Below are 10,744 nucleotides of genomic sequence, written 5' to 3'. Positions count from 1 at the left end.
CACTTTGGCCAGTCGTTCGATAGCCTCTGTTTTCATGTTCTAGATTCGTTTTAGTTGAACTTATAATAGAAGGTTTTCCACATATTTGGAGAACCCAAACCGTTTGCAGGAATACTCAAAGAATTTATACGATCCAGGTGAGTTTTAACTCACATAATGCTCGCCATTTATTTTTCCGCATTGCGTGACTATTTTGTGTACCAAAACATGCATATTAACAAGTCTCATGATATAATCTTTGCTGCACATGAACTCTATATTTTTGTGAAAATGTGGTACTTAACAAGATAATGACATTGAGCCTTGTAAAAGCATACATGTAAAATATGGATAAGATTAATTGTATCGTATAATATAGTATACTCGTACGTGCAAGATGACAACCATGGGTTTACTACACATATTAACTTTATGATCAAATGTGTGTGTTGATATATGTCTCTCTTTAGAATCTCCTTCTCTCATTAGGTTTGGGGTGGGTGAAGTGCAAGGAGATGCTTGTAATATGAAGGGTCAGGGGGGGGAGGGGGGGAGGGGGGAGGGGGGGGGGGGGTAGATAAGGTTGACTGAGGTGGCTAATATGTTAAATTTATTTTTCAAGTTCATCGAATGTTGGGTGTACAACATTCGAACGTTTGGGTCTAGGGTTTCATCAAACGTTCCAGGTAATTCTCAAACGGTCGGTCAGGAATAATTTAAAATTAATATTTGGACTTTTTGTAGAAAATGATTTAAGCCATTTTAAATTGGGGGTGTTTTATAAAAATCTGACTAATATGTATAAATACATTCATTTTTATTATTAGAGAAAACTTCACTTATCCTGAATTGTAACCCCTTTTGTAATGTTATTCTTAAAGTTCAAAACCTCTCAATTTAGTATATTAATCTTTTAATTTTTTTCAATGTCTCATCTCCGTTAAAATTTTTTGTTAAATCCCAACAAAATTCCCATAATACCCCCTTTTTTTAGAACATGTATATATATATACATATACATATATATATATATATATATATATATATATATATTTGCAAAGATTGAGGAATGGGTATTTTTGCAAATACCGTTAAATTTGGACCAATGCCTTAATCTTTGCAATTTTTTCTTCTTTTATTTTTTATTTTTCCTAAAACAAATTGGGGTATTTTGGGAAAAGTTAATAGAAAAGTTGACGGAGGGGTGAGATTGTAAACAATTGAAAGATGAATGCACTAAATTGAGAGAAATCGAACTTTAAGGGAAACGTTGTAAAGAATGATGACAATTTAGAAGAGGTTAAGTAAAGTTTTTCCTTATTATTATTATTAAGAATATTGCACAAAGATTGTTGAATAGATATAATTTTGTTCAAATGTTGATGTTGAATCAACCTTTGAAATATGGAAAAAGATAATATTTAAATTTAGCTCATTCAAAAGCAACAAGAGTCTAACTTAATAGAAGAAAATGGAGGCCTAACCACCATCAATCCTCTTATCAATCTTTGTAAGAGTAAGAGACAAGTGGATCTCTACACAATTTGTCTTTTGGAGCATTTAAAGGCAACTGAATTTTCTAGATTATTAAAGGGTAGAAGAAGAAACTCTTAATATACATTTTTAATTTTAATTTTTTTAATTTTTTTAATTTTTTTTTATTTTTTATTTTTATAAAAAAAAAGGTTAAATTCACTTTACCCCTCTGAAGTTTCAGGGGTTTTTCAATTCGAACCCAAATGTTTAAAAATTGTCAATGTACCCCCTAATGTTTCAAAAATTTTCAATTCAAACCCCATGTTACTAATTTTTGTCTAATTTGACTGAAATCATTTTACTTGCGTTCCACGTGGGATTTTGATGCCCTCTATTTCAATTTTGCCCTCATTAAAACTTATGAAATTACATAATTACCCTCAATTTCATAGGTTTTAATGAGGGTAATTATGTAATTTTATAGGTTTTAATGAGGGCAAAATTGGAATAGAGGGCATCAAAATCTTACGTGAGACGCACGTGGGATGATTTTTGTCCAATTAGATAGAAATTAGTAACAGAGGGTCTGAATTGAAAAATTTTGAAACATTAGGGGGGTACATTGCCAATTTTTAAACATTCGGGTTCGAATTGAAAAACCCCTAAAACTTCAGGGGATAAAGTGAATTTTCCAAAAAAAAAAAAAAAAGGAAAAAATGCAGTTTACCCCCCGAAGTTTCAGGGGTTTTTCAATTTTAACCCCAAAGTTCAAAAATTGGCAATCTACCCCCCTGAAGTTTAAAAAATTGGCAATTTAAACATTCCGTTTAATTTTTCCGTTAAATTGGACTGAAATTTTTTAAAAAAAGCCTAAGGGCAATGATGTAATTTCATAGATTTCCGTCTATTTTGACGGAAAAATTAAACGAAAAGTTTAAATTGCCAATTTTTGAAACTTCAGGAGGGTAGATTGTCAATTTTTGAACTTTTGGGTTAAAATTGAAAAATCTCTGAAACTTCAGGGGGTAAACTGCATTTTTCCAAAAAAAAAAAAAAAAGTTGAAGATGTTAAGGCTTCATCAATCATTAAAGTACATAGAAAAAAGATACATTGGTTGCTTCTAGAAACCTTACCAATTATTACATATCTTGCTTGAAAAATTAAAATTTCTAGGAAGTTTTTTTTTTTTTTTTTCGAAGCTGATACAAAAACAAAGAGAATTAAATTACATGAAAAATAATGATTCATCCTTTAGAATTTAGATGTCCTTCTGCACTTGTGCTTTCAGAGGATGTGAGACATGGACTTTACTAGACAACTGTTCTTAGAAACAGTTCAAGCTAACTAAATTTTCTTGACATTGATTAAAGAAAGAGGCCAGGACAGAATTACCTGACAAATTAACAATTCAAATGCACTATTTTTTACGCTGTTTTCACTTCTACTCTATCATCAATTTCATGCATTCCCTCTAATTTGTTTAATCACTCTCCACATATTTTCACGTTCTCCATAAAATATGTTCAGAATTCCAAAGTCATGTATACAGGAACTTTGATCATCATTGAGGTTTATATTGTTATTTCCTAGTTATTGGCATGTTTGTGAAGAGTCTTACATACAAATTAAAATTCAAAAAAAAAAAAAAAAAAAAAATTGAAAGACAAAAGCCATGGTATTTCTTTCTCTTTTTTTTTTTTTTTTTTTTTTTTTTTTCCCCTCATTCTATACAGATGGAATCCTTGCTTATAAATATGGAAATGGAAATATATTCCATTTTGATGTGTAAAGTAACACTCATCTAATTGGGTTTTTTGTTATTATCAAATTTAACAAGAACATGGAACACAATTTTGTTTTTTTTGTTTTGTTTTGTTTTTTTGTTTTTTTGTTTTTTTTTTTGCGATTTCAATCCGATTATCTTATCATAGATGAGATTATATATATAAATGGTGTATAAATTAATATATAGCCTGGCAATCAAGTGGATTATTGTACTTGTTCAAGATTGTTTTGGACTTATGTGGTGTTTTTATTTTCTGAGTAGCTCTTAGGGAATTTGTGGTACTAAAAAAAAAAAAAAAAATCCATTGGAAGGTTTAATTAATCACCCATTAACCAAGGTGGAGAGTTAATGACAACGTTGCTTCAATTTGCATATTTTCTAATTGGATTTTTTGTTGTTATCAAATTTAACAAGTACATAGAACACTTTTTTATTATTATTATTATTTTAATTTTAATTTTTTGTGCTTTCAATTTGATTCATAAAGTGATTTATCACCCATAGACATTAGTGTAAGGCCACATTCAATTTCCAATACATCCAAAGGCTAATGTGATTGTTAACAACTAGTTATTTGCCAAACCCTAAATCTTATGTGAGTATGAAATAAAGCAACTTTTATGCTATAAATAACTCTTCCTATCTTTTCTATCTTCATTAAGCGAGAACACATAAAAACATGTCTAACACTCAAAAACTTGTTTTTGTTTTCTTCTTCTTCATCTTCATCTTCATCTTCATCCACTTTACTAATGCTGATTCAGGTGTGTAGTTTAATTTACTCTTGATCGATTGTTTGTACAATTTTTCATATATATATTCATTTTCTTTCTAAATTATTTCTATATATCCACTTATTAGGACCCAAATATCTAGGGTGTACGCCAGTTTATGGGAATTGTAAGAGATGTTGGAAATCAAGCGTTACGTGGTCGGGCCCCTGCTTTAACTCTGCGAACTGTTACAACCAATGCAGGAACGTAGAGTCAGCAATTGATGGATATTGCTAGATAACTTTGCATTGCTATTGTGGTTTCTACGTAAATTGTTAACTTTCATGATTAGTACGTAATTCTATTTAATAGATTTTTGTATGACTTGTTATATAACTGATGACGTAGCAAGTAAATATCAGTCAGCTCTTGAATCAGTATTTGGAATTTTACAAATACTGATCCAATGACTGATTTTTACTTGCCATGTTATCTATTTGTATGACAGCTATACACGAGTCTGCTAAATAGCATTACCTTTTTAGAATATGAAAATAATAATACTATTTAGTAGGCTGTTATTTACAACTGAGATGATGTAACAGTGAAAATTGATTATTTTTTTTACATCATCAAATTGTATGGTAGTTTTATAAGAATTCACTTACTATGTACCATTACTCATATGAAAAGAGTATGAAAAAGACTACCCAAGTTTTTTTTTTTTTTAGATGATGATTATCCTATTTCAACTGCCATGTATTCTGCCCTGAATGTTGTTAATGACAAATTAAGATTTTAGATGACACACAAGTGGGTAAGAAACAAGGAAATGAATTAATCATATACGAAAGACCGATTTACAAATAGAACTGATCAAGAAGAAATTTCACTAACAAAAGATGAAGTATAATAACGACATCATAAGCGAATTGAGTTGAATCGAGTGGTTTATATGCTAGACTTGAATTCGGATTTAGTTCAATTATTAAACGAGTTTAGTTTGACTATTTTGAAGCTCTTAAACAATCTTGGCTCATATTAATCCACATAGAAATATATTGTAATATTTTTTTTAATCTAACCCACTTAAAAAAAAAAAAACAAATCAATTCCTTTGTGTGAAAACTCTTCTTAACTCCTAATTGGTTACAATTCGTACTCGTGTATCGAGTTTGAATCGTGTCAAGATATGAGTATAAGATTATATAGGTTAACCCTAACTTGTTTCATTTAATTAAACGGGTCAAACCCCTCAATCCTAACTCTCTAATTTTATATTGGGTTCTTGTCGAATTTCCACTTCAGGTTAAAAATTGTCAATTATTATGTCGTGTATTAAGTTTGGATCGTATCGATGCATGAGTATAAAACTATATAGGTAAATCCTAACTCAACCCATTTAATCAAATCCTTAATTATAACTCTTTAATTTTATGTTAGATTCGTGTTGACTCTGCAGGTCATGTCATAATAATAAAGACCTTCCTCTCACTTGGGCTCACAAATCCCGGCCCAAAGATGCAAACAGATAAAGTTTTATCTCGGTGATTTTATTCAGCTAAATCAGTTACCGCTGTAACAGCTATTAACTTGTCAACGCCGTAACAAGTAATGAAACCCTAATTCCAAGTCCGCCGAGCCGAAAGTCCCGAAACCAACCCCTATAAAACCCACTGGATTATGGGCAAGACCTCTTAGCCGTCAACAGGCAACGAAACACCAAAACGAAGAGCCACCGATGGCTCCTTGAGGCTTTTAAATTCGGTAATTTGATTTTCTCTTTTATGTTTGTTGTTTATGCACCAAATAGCCCCTTGCTTCTTCAAGTTCCGGGGCAAGGAAACTTCGAGAAATGGGTATTTTTCTAGGGTGCTAAATCGAGACTTTGCCACTATTAACCTCTGAGCACCATCTCTGTTAATACGATCTGTTTGGTGCATTTTATTGGGCAAACATTTTGTTTGGGAATTGAATTTTCTTTTCTGGGTAATGCTCAGAAAGCATGAACTTGGTAATTTGGTGCATTTCTTAAGCTATGTTTGTAGTTTCTTTATTGGTGGTTTTCTGAGGATGATGGGCTGTTAAGAAGCAAAGCAAAATGATGAGGTGATTATTATATCTGAATATGATGTTGAACCCCATATCATTCTGGTCTTCAAAGTTCTCTGATTGCTTTGCTCACCCACCTCAACTTCTTGCTTTCTTTTCATCGAGGCGGTAACGTTTTGTTTTTTTACTCTGCGTCCGTGTGTTTGTCAAAAGTCTGAGAAAAAAATAAAGAAATTTTAAATTCTATTCTAAGAAGGAAACTAATGATGCTGAAATTGGAACAAAACTTTGGATGGAAATGGGGTGGAAATCTTGTCTACTGAAGACCGCTTGAGCAGAGCCAACTGGGTGGTGGCTGTAGGCCATAAAATTGAATATTTCTATATGGACCAGTAAAGTTTTGGGAATCCGTAGTTGTATTCCAATAGTTAAAAGAATCAAACTTCATTTGGTGGGGTTGTTCTTCTTACAATCATCCAATGGATCGCTTGTAGTTTCCATTAATAAATCTTGTTAATATGTAAATACATCTTTCTTTCTCTCGGATTTAGATGGAATTGAGAAGTCCAAATTACTGCCATTTTAGGACATAGTATAAAGAGGAGGGATTTAGAGTGTCGGTTCAGAAACCAAGAAACTATTATTTATGGTGATTAATTGTCATCACATTCATGACAATTAATCTCCCTTTTCATGCTTTTGTATTTGTCACGGCAATTTGAGTGTTTTTCTTGAACATTTTTCATGACAAGGTTAGGAATTAGCAGCATTTGATTTATAGATTGTAGTTTCAGAGATCTTGTGTTGATGTCTCTCCTAATTCCCTCAATCTCTAAATATTTTTAGTTTCGAATGAAAATAGGGAGCATGAACAACTGATTAGGAGTTTGACCACAATTTCCTACTCATCTAATTCTCATCTCAACCCGTCTCTTTATTTCCTCCATGAGCTTCTCTTCCTCTTTTTACATATCAGCTTCTCCAAAGCCCGTGCATTCCTCTCCCTTTTCTTCATCCCAACACATTTCTTCTTCCTCATTAGATACCATTCCAAATCTGCCAGAAGAGGAGTTGGTGCATGCCTTGGGAACAACTTTCTCATAAGCATTACAAAGCAAGCATAGGTTGCCAAGAGGAGCCTAGAAGGGACTGAGACAGCAAACACAATAGTTGAAATAGCCAATGGTGGAGGAAGAACTATTGGGGTGGATGAAACTACAATACCCTTGATCAAAATCTTCTATCCTAGATAACTATGTTCAAGATCTGACTCACCTTGCCACCATCAGCATGAGTATTCTTCAATCTCCGACTCCTCACTTGGGTCTTCCATTTTTGGTTTAAGGTTTATTTCTTGCGCCCTTGAGTTGTTTGGATAATTAAAAAGTGTTCTTCCTGCTTGCATTCGGATAAATTGAGGGCTATGGGAATGCTCACCCTTCTATCTTCACTTGGCAATGAATGGAAAATTTAAGTGAGTATTGGCACCTATATTCACAGTCTCTTATGTTCTTGTATTTGAGACTGTACGAGCATGGTGCAACAGATTTTTCTTTTCTTTTCTTGTTCATTGTTGCTTCCCATGTCCTTGACAAATGATTGGTGGAGTGAAACAAGGGAGAGTACATGTTAAAATTGGGTTTGGTTGCATTTTAAAGCTGGTCAAACATCTTGTCTGTTCCTTCTTTTTTTCCCTTGTTTCGGATAATCTTAAATATTTTATGCCATTTGTTGCTTTACCTATAGATTTGGTTACTACTGATATATTATTTTACATTCCATACATCACACTTTTTGCCTTTTTCCCACACTGTAATCTATGAAGTTTGTGGATAGGCCAGATCTGTTAAGCAATTACTTGTGACTCCTACTGCTGGATTTTCTTTCTATAAAGTGCATAAAATGTAATCCTCAGAAAAAAAAAAAAAAAAAAGTGCATAGGATTTAATCTATCAATGGGCAAACCCATAGTAAATCAAATTTTAAAGGTTGCTTGTTGCATATAGTCTCCCTCTGTGTCTGGCTCTCTGTTGTATTTAAATTGGTGGTCTTTTGTCATTTGTCGATTGTCAAATTTCTGCTACACCAAAGAAGTGGAAACCAATGTTGTGCATCTTATGCACAGTCTTGGCACGCGTGGGTCTCACTCTCCGCCCACCAAGTGATAGATTTTTTTTTTACCTTTTTCTTCCCTTTTCTCCTCCCATTTCCTTCTCTCCCTTCTCCAACACTGGCACCCACCCCCCATGCTCTGCCCACCTGGTTGATAGACTTTTGGCTTTCATGTACAACCCTTCCAACCTCTAACTTCTTTGCCTCTCCATTTAAGGTGTCCCCCTTTTTTGCCTTTAGAGTTGAAAGATTTGATGTCCTCTACACAACAACTGTCTGTTGGGTACATTTCTGGTCGGATGTTAGAGTGGAGGTCTACTCCAACACTTTCAGTCCAATTAAACTTCAGAGCCATCTTTTTTGCTGTGGCATACAAGCTCCCATGTTGTCGCTATAAGTGACTTTCAAAGCAGCTCATCCCTTGAGTTGCTTCAAAATTATCAACTCGATATGATCCTAAAAGAATAGTAGGAGATAACATTGGAAATTACATGGTGAACCACTAAAAGAATTTGTTTACTACTACTACTGCTCCAATTTTAGATGACTCTCTTAACGATTTGATTGATGTGGTTGTCACTTGTCACTGATGAGGATAATTCTATTCTTTGCTCCATCCCTAATGAGGCTAAGATTTTTTAGACTATCATTAGTCTAACCCTTCTTAGATGAATCATTTTCGCCCAATTAGTCTCACCAATTTTTAATACAAAATCATTTCCAAGATTTTGTTCAATAGATTCAAACCTCTTCTCCAAGAAATTATCTCCCCAGGACCCCATCTCAATCAGCTTTCTTAAAAGGTAGATCCATACATGACAATATTGTTCTTGCTCATGATATCGTTTACACCATGAAGCATAAACAAGGCAATAGAGGTCTCATGCTATTAAAATTGGATATGGAGCTAGAAGGCTTTTAACTCTAGGAATGGGACTTTTTGTTGAAAATTCTTAGACTTTTGGGCATTAATTCTAAGTGGATTGGTTGGATTCAATAGTGCATCACCACCACTTCTTTCTCCATTTTGTTGGATGGCTCTCCTTTTGGTATTTTTCATCCAACTCGTGGTCTTAGACAAGGTGATCCCCTTGTAACCCCTTCCTCGTTCGATTAGAAAGAGAAAACTAGTACTGCTTAACCTTGCTTGTTGTAATCAACTAATATGTTAAATTATAATTGGTGATGAAATTTATAATTTAGCATGGTAAGTTTTGTTCGAGGAGGCTGTTCAAGAAAAGCCGAGTATTTTACGAGAATATTGATAAATGCTCACAATTTTATCTTTCCAAAGTTTCCAAAAGCAAACTAATCTTTGTTGATACATCAGTGCCTTCTTTTTTAGATGGTGAAAATATTACTTTTGCATTCTTAACTGGTGGTGTTGGAGGCTTCTTGTATCTGTCATTGGTGGTTTGGGGTTGCCATATTCCTAGTATTGGTCTGGAGATTTTTTCCTTGGTTGGTATGGTGGGATTTCTTGCATTAAAGCTCTACTTTAATAGTTTTGAAGATAAACAAGTGATATAATGATTCTGTTTCTCACAATGGGTGAGAAGAATTTTTGAATGTATTTAGGAGTCAACCATCTCTTCTCCAACAAAATACCCAACATACTTTAATAGCAAAATACAGACCAACAAAATACCACCAATTCACATTTTTGGTCCTAACAAATCTACTACAACTAAATATAACAACTAAACACTGCTATCCAGAAACACACTTATTACAAAATGCAACTATTTAGGATGCCCTATTGTGTGGTCCTTGGCATCATTCTTCACTGACCCCCTCTACTGTTAGATGTTCCAAACCCATTTGGTTGTGAAATCGAAGCATTAGTCACATATTTCCCTAAAAAAAAAAAAGGAATAATCAATTTAGTAACATGCATAAGAATTATCCTTTTATTTGTTATGCATTAAACTATGATATACAATAGATAAAGTATATATAAAGTATAAAGTATATATGATATATCCAATTTTCTTACTTAATTAGCTATGTAAGAACAATTGTGCGGACAATCTTATTTATCAACAAATATATCCATTTTCCTCCTTCCATTACATATGTTAAATTTAGTTGCAAATGTCACCTTATAAACTGATATTTTTGAAGTAAAAAAACTTTCCAGATATTTGTCAGAGGGTAAAACAAAACTACCCCAAAACCAATCTAAGGAGGCTGGAAGCCACTTACTACATAAAAGTTAATAAGAATATCCTCAATGGTTTTATTACCATATATATATATATATATACAACTATGAACTTGTTTTCTCCAATATTCTCCTGTTATCTTATTGACCTTGAATGTCGATATAGGTACTTGTTTCTACATTTCTCCTCATGAATATGTATAATGAAAAGATCATCAAGAATCAATAGCCTGTTGGGCCAACCAACCATATAGATGTGACTTAAATTTAACAATTCCAAGCAATATGATTCAAATGAACACGAAACTCAATGCAAAATTCAAACCCTGAGCTTATGAGATATGAAGTTGACCCAAAAAAAAAAAAAAAGATAAATTGCATACTTCATGATGAAAATGTTTACCCAAAGGGTCTCCTAAAGTCTGATACTTTGCAAGTAGCAAGCAGTCGGTTCTGAACCC

At 33.1% G+C, this 10,744-nt stretch overlaps 1 non-coding gene across 1 annotated transcript; it reads left to right on the top strand.

Moving 5' to 3' along the window:
- Positions 1 to 6,050: 6,050 nt before the first annotated feature.
- On the top strand, positions 6,051 to 6,132 carry LOC132168316 (small nucleolar RNA R160). Its single transcript, XR_009438832.1, has one exon. It is a non-coding gene; the product is annotated as a small nucleolar RNA R160 (small nucleolar RNA).
- Positions 6,133 to 10,744: the final 4,612 nt, after the last annotated feature.

Source organism: Corylus avellana, chromosome 2 (genome assembly GCF_965113065.1).
Source record: "Corylus avellana chromosome 2, dhCorAvel1.hap1.2, whole genome shotgun sequence".
Taxonomy (NCBI): Eukaryota; Viridiplantae; Streptophyta; class Magnoliopsida; order Fagales; family Betulaceae; genus Corylus; species Corylus avellana.
This window is presented reverse-complemented; position numbering and strand designations above follow the sequence as displayed.